We start from the raw sequence: 20310 nt of genomic DNA on the forward strand, positions 1-20310 counted from the left end.
TGCCTGACCAGCCTCACCTGGATACTCAACCCCACCCCTACCTAGGAGCCTTTTGTCTCACTCTGGAGGAGTTAGTTTTGCTCTTAAGTTATGTAATAGGAGTGCTGGTCTCCAGCCATGGTTCCAATGTGTGTCTGGCTAAGAACAGAGTTGACATGGACCCCAACATGCAGAATGATGTTGCAACCTGGCCTCAGTCTTGCTTTATCACTATGAATGTGCTCTAGGGACCTGAAGAGGACAAGCATGTTGCGGGAATGGTGAGGAACCAGCAGCTTTGGCTGCATTGCGGCATGGAAGACAGGCTTTGAGAGATAGGCCTGATGTTTAACTTAGCTTTCTTGTGGAAAGAGAGTGCTGTCCTGAGACAAAGAAAAGGTATAAGGTGCAGGAATGCCTTCCTAAGTTTGTGCAAAGAGTGTCAGTGTATCCTAGCAGATGAACATGTATTGCAGAGGCAAAAAGGTAGAATTCTTGTTTGCCTTCCCCTGTTTTCTAGTACTTCTCCTCAATTATCTCGCTTGAATGTTTCTTTACCTTTCTCAATTATCTCGCTTGAATGTTTCTTTACCTTTATAGATTCCCTCCTCTGTTCCTGTCTGGGTTCTGATTTGTCTTTTTCAAGAGCAACATCAGCTTTCAGGTCTCCTCTGCTGCTTTTTCAATCACCTGGGCTTTGCTGGCAGCGTTCTTTCTTTCCAGCCGGGGCTGCCTTTACAGTTAGCGTGCTTTCAAGGAGGTGCAAGATCTTGTTTTCTATCCTTCCCCCTTAGGCTTTTCCCTTTGATGGCAGAAGCTCAACTGAGCCTACAGCTCCCAGGGTGTTTCCATTGCAGTTAAGCCACTTCTCAGGGCACCTTGCCCCATGGCTAAGCTACAGGAGGATATGTTTCTTCCCTTCTACAGTTTGCAGTGCTGCAGTGGGACTGCAGCCAGCCCCAAGTGTTAGCTTAAAGGTGACTAAAAGGAGGTTAAACCAGAAAAGGCTACTGCTACAGGTTAACCATGGACAAAGCGAGAAAGGCTTTGGGTGCTGCTGGAGCCTGGATGTTGTAAGAACGTTTAACTATTTCTTTAAGGAATGGGTGGGTAAGAGCACCTTGTTCCTGGTAACAGAGACTTGGGGTTTACCCCAGAGACAAGGGGTTGCTCTCTTGGTAGACTTGGATATGTAGCACTGAGCACTGTTTTGCAGCTTGAATGTTAAGAAAAGAGCCAGTTAACCAGTTAACCTTGGGTCGTTACTGAGTGCTCACCAGAAAGCAGCTCACCAGCTGCTGTGTCCTGCAATGTCTCTGCCTTTGGACCATTAGGGCACTACAAATGTTGACCTGAAGGAACATAAGAGGGGGCTGTGACCGAGGGACCTTGTGAAGGAACAAAACTACCTGTCTGCATCTCTGCTGTAGTCAGCTATGTGGGAGCTGCTGTCCCAGGGTGTGGAGCTGTTGGACACAGGGCAGTGCCTGGTCCCTCTCAGACATTGCTTTATCATGTCTGTGCTTCTGTTTGTAAAGGTGAATCTGCCTGGGTTGTTCCTGTGCTAATGCGTATCTCACAGGACCACACAGAATTGTTAGTGTTGGAGGGGACCTCTGGAGATCATCCAGTTCAACCGCCTGCCAAGGCAGGAGCACCCAGAGCAGGTGACACAGGAACACATCCAGGCAGGTTTTGAATGTCTCCACAGAGAGGGAGACCCCACGACCCTCCTGGGCAGCCTGTTCCCGTGCTCTGCCACCCTCAGTGTAAAGCTCTTCCTCACGTTGAGGTGAAACTTGTTGTGTTCCAGTTTGTGGCCACTGCTCCTCATCCTGTTGCTGGGCACCACCACTGGAAAGAATCTGGCACCGTCCTGGCACCTGCCTCTGAGATGTTTATGTGCACTGATGAGGCCCCCTCTCAGTTTTTTATTCTATTTGCCTTAAGCTCTCTGAAAAATCATTCTGCTTCCAGACTGTCTGTGCGGCGCTGAGCGTGCTTTCTGGGATGTCCCACACAGTTATTTTGCTATTTAGGCTGGTTTGGAGTGTTGTTTCACACAACGATTCTGTGTCGAGACTTGTGTGTGTTGGCTGAAAAGCTCTGTACACTCAGTTATCCAAACTGTCCTCTGTTCTGCTTTGAAATAGTGACTCTTGGCATCAGAGGACCTTCAGGAGATTTCATACACTCATAGAATTGATCAGATTGGAAAAGACCTTAAAGATCATCAAGTCTGAATGCTCCCCCAGTTCCCACCACTAAACCATGTCACTAACCAACTCTTCTACACGGTTTGTGAACACTTCCAGGGACGACGATTCCACCACGTCCCTGGGCAGCCTGTTCCAATGCCTGACGCCCCTGAAACCAGGGCTCACCGCACATCGGCCCCGGACACCGCTCCTTGGGGCGCAGCACTGCCTCTTCTGTCCGCCAGGTGGCGCCATAGTGCTCGCCTCGGGCTCCTCGTCCGGCCCCAGTCTCCCGATGCTGTAACCTTAAGCCCCTTAAGAGCTTTGCTCCCTCCTACCTCCTTGTATCAACAATGCACAAGGTTCTCCCACTCTGCTTCCCCCTTTTCTTAACTCTGATTTCTTAAGGCCTGTTACACGCAGTCTGCAAGGCTTGTGTCAGCTCTGCAGTGGCTGCGTTAGTCAAACACACAGCAGATGTCAGCGTGGTACAAAACTTGGTGTGTGAATAATGAAAGAAGTTGCAAATGAGAAAGTTAAACAAGAAAGCAGAAGCACAGGGAGCTGCCAAGCTCTGAGGCTGTATTTGTAAAGTGTCTGGTGTAGAGGAACCCTGACTCTGCTTGGAGCTGCCAGACAGCAAAAGTACTCTGAGTCTTAATGTTTCATGAGGTCTGAGGGTGTAAGAGAATCTCAGGAACAGGCAAGTATTGAGGTTGTTGCTCACACGTTGTAGGTACACACTAGTCCAAGGAGCAGGTGTGGTCCTGAGGGCATTGCTGCCAGCTTCAATGGAGCTGAGACTTCAGCAACATCTTTTGTTGGTGAGAAATCAGGTGTTAAGATACAGCACTCATGAATTGCTGCCTCCTGGGTATGTCGTGCTGCCTTTGCCCATTGCTCAGGTCCTCAGACTGCCTGGCATGTTCTCTAAGGGGATTTAAAAGGATCATTTACAAATACCTAATTTAATGCTTACTGCCTTTACTCTGAGTCTGATCTTTTTGGGGTACAGAGGAATCTCAATTTAAATCTCGTGGGAGTGAGTTCCGTAGGTTAATTGTGTGCTGTATGGAAAGAGATTGTGTAATTTAAAATGCTACCCTTCAAATTGTATTGAAATTGTCTTGTATCATAGAAAGGGGCTAACCAGTCAGAGGTGCCAGCAGGGACTTAAACAATATCGGTTAGTGTCAAAACATGTTAAGTATGAACAGGGCTTGGGTTACTATCCACTTACTTTAATGCCCAGACCCTCTCTAGAGTCACCTTAAGTTTCTGTGTGAAGAAGTATTTCCCTTCCTCAGATTGATTTTTCCAAAGTTTCCATTTCCTTGCATATTCTTGTGTTCAGGCATGAAGCCAGTCTCCTATACTGACCTTATTCGTTCCAGGGCATGTTTATATCAAGTCTCCTCTTGCTCACTTCTCTGTCCTGAAAAGCCCTGGTCTTTCAACCTCTATGTTAGTTTTCCCAGCCCTGTATCATTAGCATCTCTGTGAAAGTGAAGTAGCCATTGAGGGCTGGTGTTTTAACCTGAAGCAGGCAGGGCTGTGGTCTCCCTTCCTTCCTAGTACCACTCGGCACTGTACATGCTTGTTTCCCATAAGCTGTAAGAGTAGCTGTACAGTTTCACATAATTACAGCCGTACAGTGCTCACATATCTCAGGTTCTTACAAAGAGCTTTAATGTTTTCACTATCCGATACCTCAGGCATTCAGACACCTTATTGCCATCTGTGACCACAGCTCTGCGTTCCCATGAAGGTTTTCCAAAGCTGTTTGCAGTAATACCCAGGTAGATTTTGCATTTGCACCATTAACTGGGAGCAGTGATGTCTGAAAACAACCAGGCGTTATTACTTTAGTAAAGTACAATTATCTCTTAAAATGCCCAGACTGGCCTGCCCTTTATTTTATCCCCTGTAATTGAAATTTGGCTTGAAGTGTTTCTAACTACAGCCAGTAAATAGAGACAAGCCCCAATCCCTCAGTGTGAACTCATTCACCCATTGTCCAACAATGTCTGCAATGATTTATTTGATGACTGTTGCTTGGCCATGTACAAGATGGGCTGAGCAGTGGAAATTATAATCATTAAGACAAATAGGAGTGCTGATGAAAAAGCAGGTTCAGCTATTGCTGAATGATTTGGGGAGTGTCTGAAGTGACTGTATGTTGGAGGTTGAAATGGGTGTTTCTCAAAGGAATAGGAGAGGACATCAAAATGCGTGTCTTTAAACTAACTGGCATGCAGATTTTGTTAGCCTTATTTAAGGTTATACAACAGGCCAGCTCTCAGATGTCATGGAATTTTGCTTGTGTAATGACTGGGTTTTCTTCCTTCCTGAAGTTTGTCCAGAGAAAGTAGGGAGCAGCTATCAGTGAGCTTACAGTAATGCTCCGAGTAGAGGGTATGGCCAGCACACATGAAAATAAGATAGCATTATTCATTATAAGAAGTGGCAAAATCTGGTCTGTAGATATCACGGCTATTTTTCCACTTATACAGAGTATTGGTCATGTGCCAATAGAAAAAGCTGCCAATTAAAACCTTTATCGAAAGGAAACCCTGTTTGCAGCCTGACAATAAATGTTTTCCTTCCCCTGAAATATGTGCTGAACATCCTTAAAGGAGACTTAGAAGAAGTGGCCGGTGGGGTTTAACATTTTGTAATCACAGGGGTTGATTTGTTAATGCTTTCACACTTTGTTCTTTAATAGATGAGCATTGTTAACTAATATGATTCAGTTAAAATGGTAATTAAACACTGAAAACAAGAGATAATGTACTGCAGTTGGATAAACCTATTAAAAGGGAATAGTATAACTTTAAAATGCCAACAGCATGAATTCTTTGTTGGTTTAAAATTCCTTTGCTGTTCTGCCCCTTTCTTTGTTTCTTTATGCTGCTGTTTTTTCTTGTAACTGAAAACATCAGATGACCACTGGCAATGATTGTGCAGCGGTGCTGCTTCCCAGGATGTGTAGCTGCAGCCTCTAAGCCCAGTGTTACGGCAGCAGTCGGCATCCACGTGGCCGATTGTTTAGCAGACATAATGGTGGTGTATTGATGTATTCCTAAACTTGTTTTTCAGGATCTGGGACTGCCTGCATATCATGAAACTCACTGCTTAACAACAGAAATAAAGCACTTGTCATGCTGCAGCGATGCGTCAGTGCAAAATGGAATTTGCAAGACTAAAGTTTACGCGAGGCAACAACAAAATCCACTGTGCCATTCTGTTGGGCAACAAAGGTGATTTGTTATGCAACATAATGAGGACTTGTGTGTGATAGACGGCAGTGGCACTCAGTTACAGGGCGTTGACATCAACAAGCACATGCAGCAGGCAGATCTAAGAGAATTGCTATACATAGCAGGGAATTCAAAAGCTTTGTTGTTATTACAGGGTGGTTTTTTCCAACTTAAAAACCACAGAGTAAACAAACACTCTGGGGCCAGCCCTGCAGTCCTTTATGGTCTGGGTAGGACCTTCCTCGTTTCCTTTTGGGTTGGTCTGTGTCTTAGACTTCACTGTCAGCATAAGGGCCACAAAGTCAGGGCTCACAGTGTCATGCATTTGTGGCTCTGACACATTTGGCACATCTCCTGCCAGCCCACAGAATGGCAAGGGAAGAGCGAGTGTAGGGGAAGAAGTAAGATGCACTCATGATGCTGTTTACTGCTGCTCAGAAGCCCATGATGCCTAATCCCACACTGGGATTAGCTCCACTGCTGTTGTTAGCACATACACTCCTAAAAGCCAATTATCCTTCCTGTAGAGAGTGAATGCTCATTCACCAATTTTGCAGATATCCTGCCAACAGGTGGGCTGTGCACACAGATGGGAATAGAGCTATGGCTATAAGCAGTGAGATTCACCTGCTTTGTAACATCACCTTTCAAAACAAACCTACCTGCTGCTGTGATTGTGCCTCCTGTTTATGATGACTTTGGCTGCACTCTGCCTCCAGAGTTGGGGCTAGACCCAAAGATCCTGTTTGCTGACATTCCAGTGCTGTCTCACACATGCTTGTGTAACTCACTGTTGGTTATGTGTTCTCCCGGCCCACATGGAATGTTTCCCTTGTTGTTCAGCTGGAAGAGAGAGTCAGGGAGCAATCTCTTCCAGAGAGCTGCAAGCGAGAATCTGCGATCAAGCTTCACTGATAAAGGCATGCAGGAGAAATACGGAATCAAGACTGTGGCCCGTGGTATGCAGAATAGAGGACTAAGCTGCAGTTGTGTTGGTAACCTTTGTCCTGGCACTCTGTGGGCTTGGTTCTGTTTCTTCAGCATGGATGTAACATTGTACCTTATGCATGATAGTCTGGAATGGTCATAATCAAGCAAATAGTTGTATCCCATGACTGCTGTGTTATTCTGGAATTAATGTTTGCTTTTTGCTTCAAACCATGGTCAAGCCTAGTTGGCCAGATCACATTAGGGGAAGCTGGTCCTGTAGAAAAGTCGAAGGCCCTCATTCCCTTGTGTATTGTGCCTTAAGCATCACTCAGTGGCCGGATGTTGGAGTTGTTCTGACTGTGCCAGTGACTCAGCAAGAGCCTGATCTATTACTCAAGCAAGAGCATAACTACTTAGGACAGTTACAAAGGGTAAACTATTCAGTTAGCCACAACCTTGGTCAAGCTACTTTACCTCTCTGTGGCTTACATGGAAATATCATTACTATGAACTTACTCTATGGAGCTTGAGGGTTTAACCAAACAGACTGAAATAGCTAACGAAAAGTTATAAAGCACAAGTTGCTTTAATAATTTAGTGTAATGTTGGGCATGACACATGGGCCAAGGTATTCAAACTAATATGTGATTGAGGAAAAACTTTGCTTTTGGTGCCAAACAGGCACTTTTACTCCATTTCCAGAGGTGCTTCCCCACATTATAAGGCAGATGGGGTTGTTTGGCCATGTTTTACCTGTGTATTCTTTTTTTCCCCTCACAGTCTCTTGAACAATAGGACTCTAGTCCTGAAGGAGATATTTTAGGAGCCACCATGACAGAAATATTTCATGATGATACTGGGGGTTTTTGCATTTAAGAAATGCAATTGCCAACCGAAACAATGAAGTTAAGACTAACCAAATTAATATTGCATCATAAGAAGCAATAAGATTCCATACTGTGAGGATAAGAAGCAAACAAACCAACCCTGCCTTTCATGCAGAAGATGCTATCTTCCATTTGCATAGATATTGTATATGTAATTATAGCCATCCTTAATGTGTGATGCTGTTATTACAGCCCTTGTGATTCTGTAGCATTTGGTAGACCTTATAATGAAAGAGTATAAAAATATCCCAGGGACGCTAGAAGGCATTACAATGACTTTACAGGCAATGACTGTCTTAAAGTAAACCCCACAAGCATCCTTGCTTCTTCACAGGGAAACATCTTGCTGGCATCTGGCAGTACGAGTGACATTTTGCATCAGGAAAATGCTGCTAGTGGGACAGCCTGGATGCTGCATATGGAAGGCTCACAGGTGAGTAAGCCGGATGGCTCACTCTGCAGTGTGAGTGCAGCACGTCCTTGCATTCACAGCACTGCTTCACTCAGCCTCAGGTTGTGAGGAGCCACATGCGAACAGCTGGAGTGACTGATGCTGGGGATTAAAGTAATTTCCTGGGGCTTCCTTAGCCACTCTTTCCCTTTTGCAAGTGAGCACCCACTTTCCAGCACTGCCAGCACCCAGAAACACTTCTGGCAAGCTTGCCCATCCCCAAGATCTCTATGTTAGAATCTCTTTCTTCCTCACTTATTCCTTCACCTCCTGCCCCTGCAGCAGAGGATGCTCCACTACTTTCTCAGCCTCCTTGCCCTGTTCCGTGGAGTTCATAGAATCACAGGACTCTGTGTGGTTGGAAGGGACCTTAAAACTCATCCAGTTCCAACCCCTGCCATGGGCAGGGACATCTTCCACTAGAGGAGGTTGCTGCAAGCCCCATCCAGCCTGGCCTTGAACACTGCCAGAGATGAGGCAGCCACAGCTTCTCTGGGCACTCTGTGCCAGAGCCTCACCACCCTCACAAGGAAGAATTTCTTCCTAATGTCTCATCTCAATCACCCCTCTATTAGTTTAAAACCATTTCTTTTGTCCTAAGTGGGTTCTGTGTTCCCTTTCCAGCACTACTTGAGTCGTGCATAAGATGAAAGAGCAGGTCAGTAATGTTAAGCCGAATGTGAATGTTCTATACGTCTCACATATAAAACTACCCAGAACTTGCACTTTTTCCATCAGCAGCTCACCAGAATATGCATAAGTACAATTGTGTAAAAAAAAAAATTGTTTAGAAGGATTTTCACATGTGAGCATTTAGACTGAGATTTGGTATGGCAGCAGATGGATAGATGGAGTGGTTTAGGCCTTTCAAGGTACTGTATTAGTGTCAGGCTCATCTGGGTCGAGGTGGCATTTGCTCTTTGGCAGTAAACTTGCCATGTGATTGCTCCCTGTGTGGATGTTTTTCATGCAAATGGTGTATCTGTAGTGCTGTAAATCAGTGTTGTGCACTGACTGCACCTGGATAGGCCTTTTCAAAATCTAGGAAATGAGTCCCTGGAAGGATTTCATTTTAACTGTTAAAAGAACTAGAAATTAGTAGATATTCCTTTAATCTGCTTGCAATAGGGACTGCACCATGTGAATGTCGGAGGCAAGATGAGGCTCTCAAGGATTGGCAGGTGACCAACCAACAACTTCAGCTGACCAGACTGGTAGTTTTTGTATTGTAATCTAAACTGAGGTCAAAGCAGGTGTCTTAGAGGTATTGACTAAGTGCTAGGGCTCGATAAGTGCTGTGAGTAAGATGGAACTTTGAATTATGTGCCTTGAAAGTCATAACAGGTCAAATACCTAATGAAAAATTAAAGGGTGAAATTAGTGGGAGCAAGAGAGTTCCCACCAGAGCAATAACCCGGTCCCTGAAAGCAGCCGGCAGCCTCTGCGGAGGCAGTTAGCATACTCTCTTCTCGCAGCTGCCTGCATCCTCTTCTGAGGCTGTGCCTTGCTTAGTCTTTGTTTTGCTTGCTGTCAGCAGAGGCTGATTTGAATGTGGCCTGAGTAAAAACAGTTAGAATCACAGGATCTGCATCAGAGAGAGTTCCGGCTCTGCTTTCAGAAGTGGTCATGCCCATTGCTGACAGCAAATGGTTCTCCGCTAGTAGTCAGTCATCTCACAGCTTGGTCTTACTTTTGTACTTGTTAGCTATAGAGCAAGAAACACTCGGAAATCTGCTGCATTCATAATGTGTGAAGATAACCTACTGACAAGAAGATGTTTGAGAGCTATGTGCCAGTTTTCCAGTAAAGAATTGAAACTAATATTATCACAAATAATTTTGCCCTAATGGCTGCATGAATAAGAAATAGAAGTAAGATGTAGCTGCAACCCAATAGTTCAGGTAGAAATTAACTGGTAATTAATATGAAAAAGTCATTTGCATTATTTTTAAATGCTAAGTATTGGCAATATAATCTCCTCAGTGGCTAAATTAAAGACTACAATACTGCTTTTTCCTCCAAATGATGATATAAGAATATATAAAAGCTTGATTAATGCAGTTAGTTTATAAGACTTGGGCAAGCAAGAAACATGGAACAACGCAAAGCCAATTGCTTCTGGACTTTACAGGTCCATCAGGACATTCTCAGTGCTTATCAGGAAATAACTAAATAGGTCCTGCTCCCTTACAGGCTCAGATAGTGAGGCAAGATCTTTTTCCATAAGCCTTCTTCCAGGAAACTCACCCTCCCCAAGGTGTGTAATGAGACAAAAAAAGCGAGAAGGATACGAGGCAGCACTAGATAATGACCAGAATACAAAGATCCTGGGAAATGATGAGGGAGAGGCAGGGATTGTCAGGAGCTGAGGAATGCTGAACAAGCTGATAAGTGACAACTAGGCGAGATGAAACTGTGGTCAGGACTGCGCAAGTTAGGCCGCGCAGACAAGCTGTCTGCAGGCTGAAAAGCCCAGCTATGGTAGTGGACAGTCAAAGTAAGATTTCTCCACAGCAAGGGCAAGAACTGAGTAAGTCAGACATGTTCCTGAAGTACCTTGGTACTTAGTTTTGCCCTTTCAGGGGATGCTTGGGTGCCACAGCTGTGCTGAGTGCATGGGGAACAGCCTTTATTGGAGATCATTATCTGTGCAGGAATGGCTGATGGAGGGTGGAGGAATAGAAGTATTCTCCATGCTCTATGGGAGGAAATGGGAAGTTTGGATTTAAGAGCTGTCTTAGGGGTACTCAGTAAAGAATTAGAGCCAGCAGTGCCTTTGTTCTCTGGGATTTGTAAGGTGACATATTGGCTCCCTTGGCATAAGTGGTCATACTAGGGTGTCAAAAGGAAGTAGAATCCTTTCAAAGTGTGGTTTAACCTGCACATGCAATAAAAGCTGCTGGCAAAATTGCTGTTCAAAAGGCAGGCATGGAGAGCTATACCTCATGGAAAACCTGTCAATTCTGATGCAGATACAAACTCAAAAGCACCAACAGTCTCTAAGACTTACTGGTAGAGAACACTTTATAAGATCCCAATCGAAACTGCTCCTCCCTGTTCTTTCTCAGCTGCTTATAGGAGTTTCATCATGTCGGCTGTTGATTTATATAGGTGTTAGGATATGTGCCTGAATTTAGATTCTGAAAGGACCACTTAAATGATACAGGAGTAGTGTTTTTTTGGTGCTGAAAGAAACCAACAGGATTTATTCTGTTTTCCTTTAAGAAGGCAGTTAAGTACAACTTGTACACAAGTACATTGGGAAAAGAAGGAAATGGCATGTTTGCCCAAGGGGAAGGGAACCAGCAGCCTGCAAGAAATGCCAAGGAAGCTACTGCTAGCTGGGGTTTGTTCTCTGTTGGTGGAGAGGGAGGGCTTTGCTCATCCAGAGGAATGGGGGGAATGAAGAGCTCTGGCACTGAGCATCCCCAGGAGTGTGGAAAAGGAAGCTCCAGGTGGAGGCTGCTTTGGGTTCCTTTTTTCTGTGACATTGGCTTTCCTGCCCTGTTCAGACCCCTATTTGTGACCAGCACAGCTGTAGGAGAGGGTTTGGAGTTGTTATTGTTCATTGCAACCTATTGCCCCTACCAAGCATTAAAAGTGCCAGGGGCTTGGAACTGAATGGCGTTGAAGGTCCTCTGCAACCCAAACCATTACATGATTCTAGATAGCGGGGTAACATTTAGCATGACTCGGTATTTCATTACCAAGTGCAAAGTCACGGCTGTAAAAGCCCATGCTTGTAAACCCTGGGTGCGGGCCTGGGCGCTGGCCTGGGCGCAGGTAACTTGTCCTCCTGGGGTACCCACAGGTCTGTGTTTGCAAGCAGCGTTCCCCCTTGGCCTAGGGCGCTCAAGGCAGGCAGCAGAGCTTCGGGAAAGTGCTTGGAATACCAGAACGATCTGTCCCGAATCCCTTGTGAGAAGCCGGGAGCCCTGCCGCAGTCCAGTGCAGCGATAACCTGACGGTTTAACTGTGCCTTTCCTCCGGGGCCGCGCCGAGGAGGAGGAGGAGGAGGAGGAACAGAAGGAGGAGGAGGAAGAGGCGGCGGCCGGTCTGTGGGCCGGGCAGGCTGGGCCAGGACGGGACGCTCTGTCGGTGCGAGCCTGCGGGGAGCGCGGTCCCCGCCAGCACAGCGGGTAGGACAGCGGGGCTTGTTTCCTGCGGAGCTCGCTTTTGACCTTCCCCTGATCCCTTCCTGCATTGGGAGCCCCAGGGCGGCTTTCCTTGCTGGCAGAGCGCCGGAGGGCATCTGTTGCCGCGGTGGCAGAGCTGAGCCCAGCCGGCTCCGGGTCCCGGCTCCGGGCTGAGTGGGTTCCGCCGTGATCCGCTCCCCTCTCGCTGATACCTGGGGCTTCTTCATCTGCGCGGAGCTCTTGTCTCACTGCAGTGGATGCTGGTTGAGTGACTTCCCAGCCCTTCTCGATGGTTATTTCTCTCCTCCCCCGAGGCGCTTCTGGGGTCTCTTCCTATTTTCGGAGGGGATGAGAAAGAGGGATTGAGATTGAAAAAGGTCAGATGCTGCTGGTGCATCAGAAAGAAACCAGGGGAAAAGGAACCAAATCCGCGGAGATGGGGCTGCAGAGGCTTAATTTACCAGAAACCAACGGGAACAGGGCCTCCAGCAGGGAAACTTTCAAACCCCAGGGAAGGCAGGCGGCTGCAGGCAGTGGGGAAGTGTGCCTAGCAGCGTGTCTGAGGCCAGCACTCCCTCCTGCCAGCATGTGTCAGACCGTTTAGCGTGTTAATGGGAAGAATTCACCAATTAAACAACATCCCATCTTTTTGCGTTTCCTTCAATGTTTTTCACATGTGCTGTCCTGAACAGTAACATCAAATATTTTTTTTTATGATGTGGAGCATTAATGTTGCCTGTCTTCTGTAGTCTGTTTTCCTCAGCTGTGATTAATCACCCTGTTTTTTTGTTCCAATTAAGCTGCTCACTCAGAGCACTGAGACAATCAGTGTCTCATCATAGGAGCTGGTTTCAGAATTGTCAGTTTGTCTTGGGTTCTTGGTAGACCAGAGGTCTTTTCAGTTTCAGGCTATTGTATTTTACTGGCAGTTGTAAGGGACTTTACTTGAGTCAATGATCTGTTAAAGCATGAGCAGGCTGGGAGGGGGGCTCATAAAAGCAGAGCCCTGATTGCATATGTGCACTTGGGTTTACTTCTCGCATCCTGTAAGAGAGCTCAGACAACTACTGAGGCACTATGGGCTATCCACTGCCCTTGGATGAGAATCTGTATTAAAAGTTTGAATGTGATGTTCCAGTAATAGGTTTTGTACATTAAGCACAGAGATCAGTGAGTTAATCTTTGACATTGTCAGGACGATGCACAATGTTCCCTCGTGAGCTTAGTCCCTTTTGGCAAAAAGAGAGGACAAGTGCTGGAGCTGAGATGCTTGAGAAGGGGAAGAAATAAAGGAGGAACCTAACTGCTTGCAGTTCCCAGGCATGGGAGGAGGCTGGGGCCTCCTGTGTCCTGGTGTGTTTTGCTCTGTGTTCAGCAGTGAATACCCAGAAACAGTAAGGAATAGATCTGATCGCCACGTGCATTATTTTGCAGGAAATTTTGAAGCACAGTACTTTTGCCAACATTTGTGGTATATTTTTTTGGAAGTTTTGGATACTTTTGATTGACAGCTTTGACTCTGCATCAGACTGGCTTTCCTGGTGGGGCTCTGTCACCATCTCCCTGTTGGATGATCAATAGATGTGTCCAGGGTGACTGAACCACAGCTCCAGCAAGACACCCTTTCAAACCTAAGTTTTGGTTGGAAAACAAAGTAGTAGATCTTGTGTTTTTAGCAATAAAACATGAGTCAGTGCCTGCTTTTAATGGAAAGCTTTTTTCAGTATTATTTTCCTTGGAGAAAGCCAGAATTGTCAGTAGAAAAACCTCACGAAGCGAGTGATTTGAGCAGCCCTGGGCAGCAGTTATTGAAATCCAGTGTTCATAGAGGGATGAGAAATGAATGCAGTTGGTCTTGTCTGTTTCTTGCCTTGACAGCATCCAGGAATGAAACATCATCCTGGTGTGGCACTTTCTTCCCTAAGAGTAGGTGGCCTGTAGAAAACCTTACACTTGACTCCAAAAGCCTGCATCGTGTATGTGGGAATACAACCCCCTTTCCTGCCTTGGTAGATTTTGTACTGTTTGTGTACTAGTTACCTGGTTGCTTGGCTAACTGAGCAATGAGTAGCCAGGTTTATTTTCCATGTTTTTTGGGCATATATGAAAGGTTTTTTAGGACCTGGGAGTTCTGCTAGGATGCTGTGTGCTGATTCAAGTGCAAGGAAAAATGTCATGAGCACATTCTAAACTTAATGACTATGGATGCATATTCTGAATAGTAGGTCTTATTCTCTGCCCTGTGTAATATTCTCTAACTTGGTGGTGAATTTCAGCAAAACTTTTCTGGTTCATCCTGCAGGAATCACGTTTAAGCCTGTCAAAGAGTGTGGCTGGGAACCTTTTTTTGCAACATCTAAGCATCAGCAGCCCTGAAAACAGTATCCTTGATAAAATGAACCTCATCTATCAGCCATTGTGTTTTTTTTAATGAGAGCAGTTTGCCACCTGCAGCTCTGTGGTGTGTGTGATTTAATTTTGGAGATATTGTAAATGTGAATAAACAACCTTCTGACCTTCCTCATTTCCATCTTTTGCTTTATTTCCCATTTCCTTCTCTTCCTCTTCATCCTCTCTCACAGTTCTGTGTCCTTGCAGACATTCCTTATTGCTGACTTGAGACATGTTACCAATTGACCATTGTTTCACAGCTATTTCAGACAACAGGAGGAAAGGGCTTGCATGGTGAGACAGGTAGCCTTCAGAGTTTAATGAGCACCCCCAAAATAGCACAGTCAGCTAAGCTCTGAGGGCATCAGTACTCTTGTTCTCACCCTCTGACTCCTGAGATTTTGTGGTGGCTCAGCAGAGCTCAGTGGCAGAACCCTGTGTGTATAGATGGCATCAGCTTCTCCATTTCATGAATAGAATGGACTTGAATAGAGAGCTGTAAACACTGACATCAGAATTCCCCAGTGACACTGTGATCCATGAACTCATCAACAATCCTTGACAAGGTAGGGCTGGGAGAGGTAGGTTTGTTATTATTCTCCATGGAATTTTCTCGGATAGAGGGAATTCGTGTTCAAGGCGTGAATACTCGGTATTATACTCTTTATTAATTACAATCAGTCAAAAGAGCATTGGCACTGAAGCTTCTGTGGGAGGGTTGTTTGTGGACTATTAATTATTTTCAGTCTGCTTGACATGATGTGAAGGATTATTAACATAACCAGTCTTGCAGGTGGTAATAAATTCAACAGGCATTACTCCTATTTCTTAAAGAGGTTGCTTTTCATTGCTAATAATCTTTCACATAGCTTCCCTCTTCGAGCTGACACAAATTCCTTTTAGGGCTCACCTAAACCTTGTAATTTGGCAGGAATTTAGGGTAGTTTATTGAATTCAAAATACAATTGCTCCTCCCGTTACTTAATGTAGTGACCAAAATTAGGGCTTTAGTTTCGTCTTGTAGAAAGTAAAACGTTATTACATTATCTCAACACTGCAAAGTTACCTTCCATTAAATTCTGTGCCTTTCCAATCCATCTTAAGGGGAAGACCATGTCTGTTAAATCACAGGAGAATTTTTGTCTTCTCTTTCAGTTAAACACCTTCCCCCAGCAATATGGCCAGGAGGACCATTGTTTCCATAGAATCATAGAATGGTTGGGGTTGGAAAGGACCTTAAGATCATCTGGTTTCAACCCTCCCACCATGGGCAGGGATGCCTCACACTAAACCATGTCATATTTTCAGTTGTTCCTATATGTTTGCTTTCAATATTGAGTGTAGCAGCCTGAATCATGAAGGTCAATCTGAGAAGGGACTTAATGTTGGTGAAGAGGATGCATGCATTTTGGATCAGTTTGCACTTCTGATCTATCTACAGTCTCCTTTGTTGTATTACTCTCAGCTCTGACATAGTATTGTCAGCATATGCATAAGCATTATGTTGCTTTTATGGCTTTGAAGGGCGTTTTTTTGGTGAATATATATTAGTTTCTTGCTGGAACTAGTATTCAGGTTGAAAGGGAAGGCCAGCTATGTAATCTTACTCATTTTACTGCCTCCATTGCATGTATTGAGGTAATTTCCAAGCATACATTTGCTGTCTGGTACCGTACTATATTGACTACTCAAGTGTCCTTTGGATTCAATGGCTTTTGAAAATGGAGCAATAAAACACAAGTTCATGAGAAAGTAACATAATAATGTGAATACCTATCTATTATATTGATTGAAATCTATGTGTGAGAAAGGTTAGCCTTCTAATAGCCTAAGTAGAGAGCTATTTGTGTGTATCTGTAGGGTCGTGTCCCCTCATGTTACCTTTATTAATAGTAAATATCTTTTTCCTCATTGAGCGGGTATGGTGATGGTATATCTATGGTTAAAGGAGATTAATCTGTTCTTAGTTCAGTTACTCACTTGTCTTGGCATATCAGATAGGTGAGGATCAATTCATATGTTTACAAGTACCCAAGCTGTTTCATGATGATAGCACTACTCTTCTGACAAAAACATACCTTTCACTATCCCACCCTAACAGCCCTTGTATCAGTGTCTTACTCTCCCCAGTCTAAACAAAGCTTTGGTGCTGCTGTTTGTGTTAGTTTTCTCTGTAGACACAATTTTGCTGTTTTTTAAGTTCCACTGCAGTCTGCCTTGTGTTGTTCTTTCAATACAGATGGTTTTGTGGGGCTTGAAAAAAGCTGTCATGAAAAAGATTGTTTATCCTAAGCTGAACTTCAACACAGCCTTAGTGCTTGGTGCAGACTGCAGGGCATACCCTACAAGCAGTGATGGCATGCGTCATCTCCACAGATCCCTAAGTCTTTTTGATTGCAATTAGATAGAAACATGTAGCAATGTAAATAATTGCTTATATCTCTCTTTTCTATGTGCCTACACAATTAAAATGCTGCAGACGAGTAAATATTGAAAAGGAATATCTATTTCTTGGCTTGAGTTTTAACTCAAGTAACATTTCAGTGGCAAAGAAACTTCTGCCATTCATATGTGGTGCAGCAGGTAACAGTGTAAGGTGTAGTTTAAAATGTCAATTATAGAGCACAAAGAGATAACTGAGAGACTCTGGTAATGTCAGTGCACATTACAGGGCTTTGTCAGGAATATGGGTGATGTCAGAAGTCAGCAAAGTGTCCTCTCAACTTTGTTTCTTAAAATACAGACTCAGATGAATTACCTTTGCCCTATAACTAAGCTCTCTAAGTGAAGGAGAGCTTCCTCAGGAGAGCTCAAACCTTAGTTAATACTATAGGGATCTTTCTTACGAATGACCTAAATGGCTTTTATAGTTCTCCTTTTAATTTTTAACCTGCTTGCTTGTTTTCAGGCTTTTCAGCTGCACGCTTTACTTACAGCATTTGTGCTCTGGTTTTGGTGAGTGAGATGGGAACACAGAAATCCCACATTTCATGTTCCCCAGCTGCACAGCCAACATATTATTGTTCCACCTGTGTTGGCAGGGATTTCCTGTTTTAGAAGATTAATTAGACTTGAGTAACTCTGAGTTCCTCTAAAAGAAACGATTTTCCTTTCCTGTATGGCAAGAGAGATTGCAACCTTCTGAGGCTGTAAACTTGTTCATACCTACTGATGAAGCAGTTGGTACCATTTACAGATACCTAACTGGTTTCAATTCTGTTCGGTTACATGGGCATAAATCGGAGTAGCTGCTGTGGCTTCCTTTACCTCTTTTAGAGGTTGTCCTTGTAAGCCAGTTTTCTGTCCAGCTAGAAATTTGCCTCTTGCTCTTACTGTCTCTTCTTTCCAAGTCAAAAGTTGCTATCTGTATCTTACTACACCTCAGAAAACAGCTGCCCTGCTTGACTTGAAAGCTTTAGTTTGGCAAGTGTGCACAAGTGGGGTTTGAACCACAGCCTGGTTTGCATGGCCCTGAATTTTCATGTAGAAGCTGTTTTCACTCCTTTCTGTTTATTCCTTCTCTTTTTTATCCCCCAGTTCAGTGTGTTGAGTGGCTAGCACTTCTGTCTCACCCAGCAACCTTGTCCTGGTGTAGTTCCAAAAGTCAGAGGGTGAGGAAATGGCCTTTTTCCTTGTGAATTTTTCCTCTGACAATTTTTCTCAGTCATGTCTACAGTATTAAGTTCACATATTTCTTACCTTGTTATGAAGTGTGTTTGAACACAGCTTGCTTAGGAGATCTAGATTCTGCCTTTTTACTCATTTTGTTGGGAGATCATTGGAAGGGTGGTCCTGTTTGTTTTGGATATGGACATTTGCGTCCACATACACAGCTTGTCTTTGTCTCCTAGAGGTGCACTGTCAGAACCGCAGCGCAGTTACTCTTGCTCTACCAGTGTCTGAGGAAGCTGAAGGAGCTGGTAGTGACTGTGCCCCTGGTAGGCTCTTCACCTTTCATAGCAGGGTGAGATCGAACTGTGTAAAGAAGGTGGTGCCAAAGCCTGATCCAAAACAGGACCCGGCAGATGGATGAGACACCTGCAAAGTGAAGCAGTGGGGACGTATCTTTTAAACAACGTCTTTGTCACTGACATGGACAGTGGGATCCAGTGCATCCTCAGCAATATGCCAATGACACTAAACTCTGTGGTGCAGTCAACACACTGGAGGTAAAGGATAGGATCCAGAGGGAGCTGGACAGGCTGGAGAAGTGGGACTGTGTGGACCTTACAAAGTTTAGCAAGGCCAAGTGCAAGGTTCTGCACATAGGTCGGGGCAATCCCAAGCACAAACACAGGCTGGGCAGACACTGGGTTGAGAGCAGCCCTGAGGAGAAGGACTTGGGGGTGCTGGCTGATAGGAAGCTCACCATGAGGTGGATTTAGATTAGACATTAGGCAGAAGTTCTTCCTGTGAGGGAGGTGAGGCGCTGGAATAGTAACAGAAGCACATGGCACATGTGAGATGTTCTTATTTTCTTCACCTCTAAAATACAAGTCCCATTGTGGGATATTCTGTTACTACAGTTATTTTGAGGCACTGACAGGGAGGCATAGGCAGGTTGGTTAAGATAAAGTAACTGAACCAGAACCTGCAGCAAGGCTTGGTGAGTTCAAATGTATCATAAGAAGTCAGCCCCATCCCTTGGGATTTCTGCCACAGATATGTAAAGGTTTGTGCATACTTCCTAGAACTAAAACATCAAAAATTATCCTGAGCCATTTAAGCTGCATCTGATAGTGGCTTTTCCCAGTGTAGTTTGATCTGTGCTTTAAACTGGCAACACAGGACAGGTGACATCATCATTTTAAGCAGTCTAAGATGTTTGTTTTTGTTATTGTTTTTTCTTCCCATGTTTTTTATTAATGGTTGGCTTCGGGAAATCAAGATGGGAAGGTCTTTCCATAGCTGGGAACGGCTGGATTTCCTGAGTGCCAGAACTTGCTGCATTATATCTCTGAGCCCAACATGTGGTTACAAGTGAGCATGAAGTCAAGATGCAGTAGGATGGGAAGAGTGCAGAGGCAAGGGTCAAGAAGGTATAAGAGGAAGGAAAAAAAATGAAGGTGATGGTGGATCCTCAAAAATTAATAGGAAATGTGGAGAGAAGGGAAGGAGCTTGAGGGACATTGAGATTTAAATTTTTAATTTAGGCACAAGCTATAAAAATATATTCATATATCTCTGACATGACTTTCTTTGAAGGCAAGCAAGGTTTTCCATGAATAAAACTCTTTGCTCCTCTCTCTGACCTGTCATACTCAATCTTTTAGAAGAGTTCGGATTTAACAGCAGCTGTAAGAAGGTACTGGAGCTGGTCTCCTGATTCTACCCTAGCATCCGGAACCGGCACACCAATTGGTGATTAATAAAAGCTGTAAGAAGCAAGGTGGTCTCCGTGTGCCATGGACACTTAATTTACTGTACGAGCAGCAGAATGAGATGTTGCCCTGTTATATATCTCCTCAAGCCCAGATCTAGCATTGTTGATTCTAGCCTGCTGTTAATTTGAGATTAAGAGAGAAAATAATTCTTAACAGACACTTAGGAAGTACTGTTTGAGAGCTGTAACATTTCTCCTCCTCCTGCTCTGCGTCTAGGTGAAATTTTGGCTAAAACCCAGGCTCTAGTGTGTTTTTTCCACTGTGTACTTCATTTGTCACATGCGGTTTTAAGGACTTGGACTAAAAGCTGTCAGAGCAGCTAAGAAAGCTTTTCTTTTTTAATCTGATGTAACAAAAATCATTTGATACCAATTTTAAACCTCAGACTGACAAAAACTGGAAAAAACAGCTTGACAAATGACCGGCCTCTGCCAAGTACCTTTGGAAAGGCCACACTCAGCCAGTCAGTTTGGAGAAACAATGTGGAAAGAAACAGAGCTAAGCTAGTTCTTTAAGAAGTGTCTCCTTTAATATCATTACAGTGTAGGTTGGGTAGGAAAAACTGAAAGGAAAAAGGTGAATTTGAAACCTTGGAAAATCATAGCCAACTAGATGGAAAAGCTATAAACAGATGGGATGGTTGGAAAAGGGCAAAATGTACAGAACCTGACATGTGCTGAGCACAGATAGATTT

The 20310-nt window shown here is 44.4% G+C and overlaps 1 protein-coding gene across 1 annotated transcript in view; it reads left to right on the plus strand.

Annotated features, from left to right (window-relative positions):
• The first annotated feature begins 11787 nt into the window (after nucleotides 1-11787).
• The window catches only part of PIK3CB (phosphatidylinositol-4,5-bisphosphate 3-kinase catalytic subunit beta), a 106060-nt gene continuing 97537 nt past the window's right edge, over nucleotides 11788-20310 (plus strand). Inside the window, exon 1 of the mRNA XM_065675444.1 lies at nucleotides 11788-11844. The gene's annotated coding sequence lies outside the window, so the exon portion shown is untranslated. The remainder of the gene's footprint in view (nucleotides 11845-20310) is intronic.

This window comes from Lathamus discolor, chromosome 3 (assembly GCF_037157495.1).
Source record: "Lathamus discolor isolate bLatDis1 chromosome 3, bLatDis1.hap1, whole genome shotgun sequence".
In the NCBI taxonomy this organism is placed as follows: Eukaryota; Metazoa; Chordata; class Aves; order Psittaciformes; family Psittacidae; genus Lathamus; species Lathamus discolor.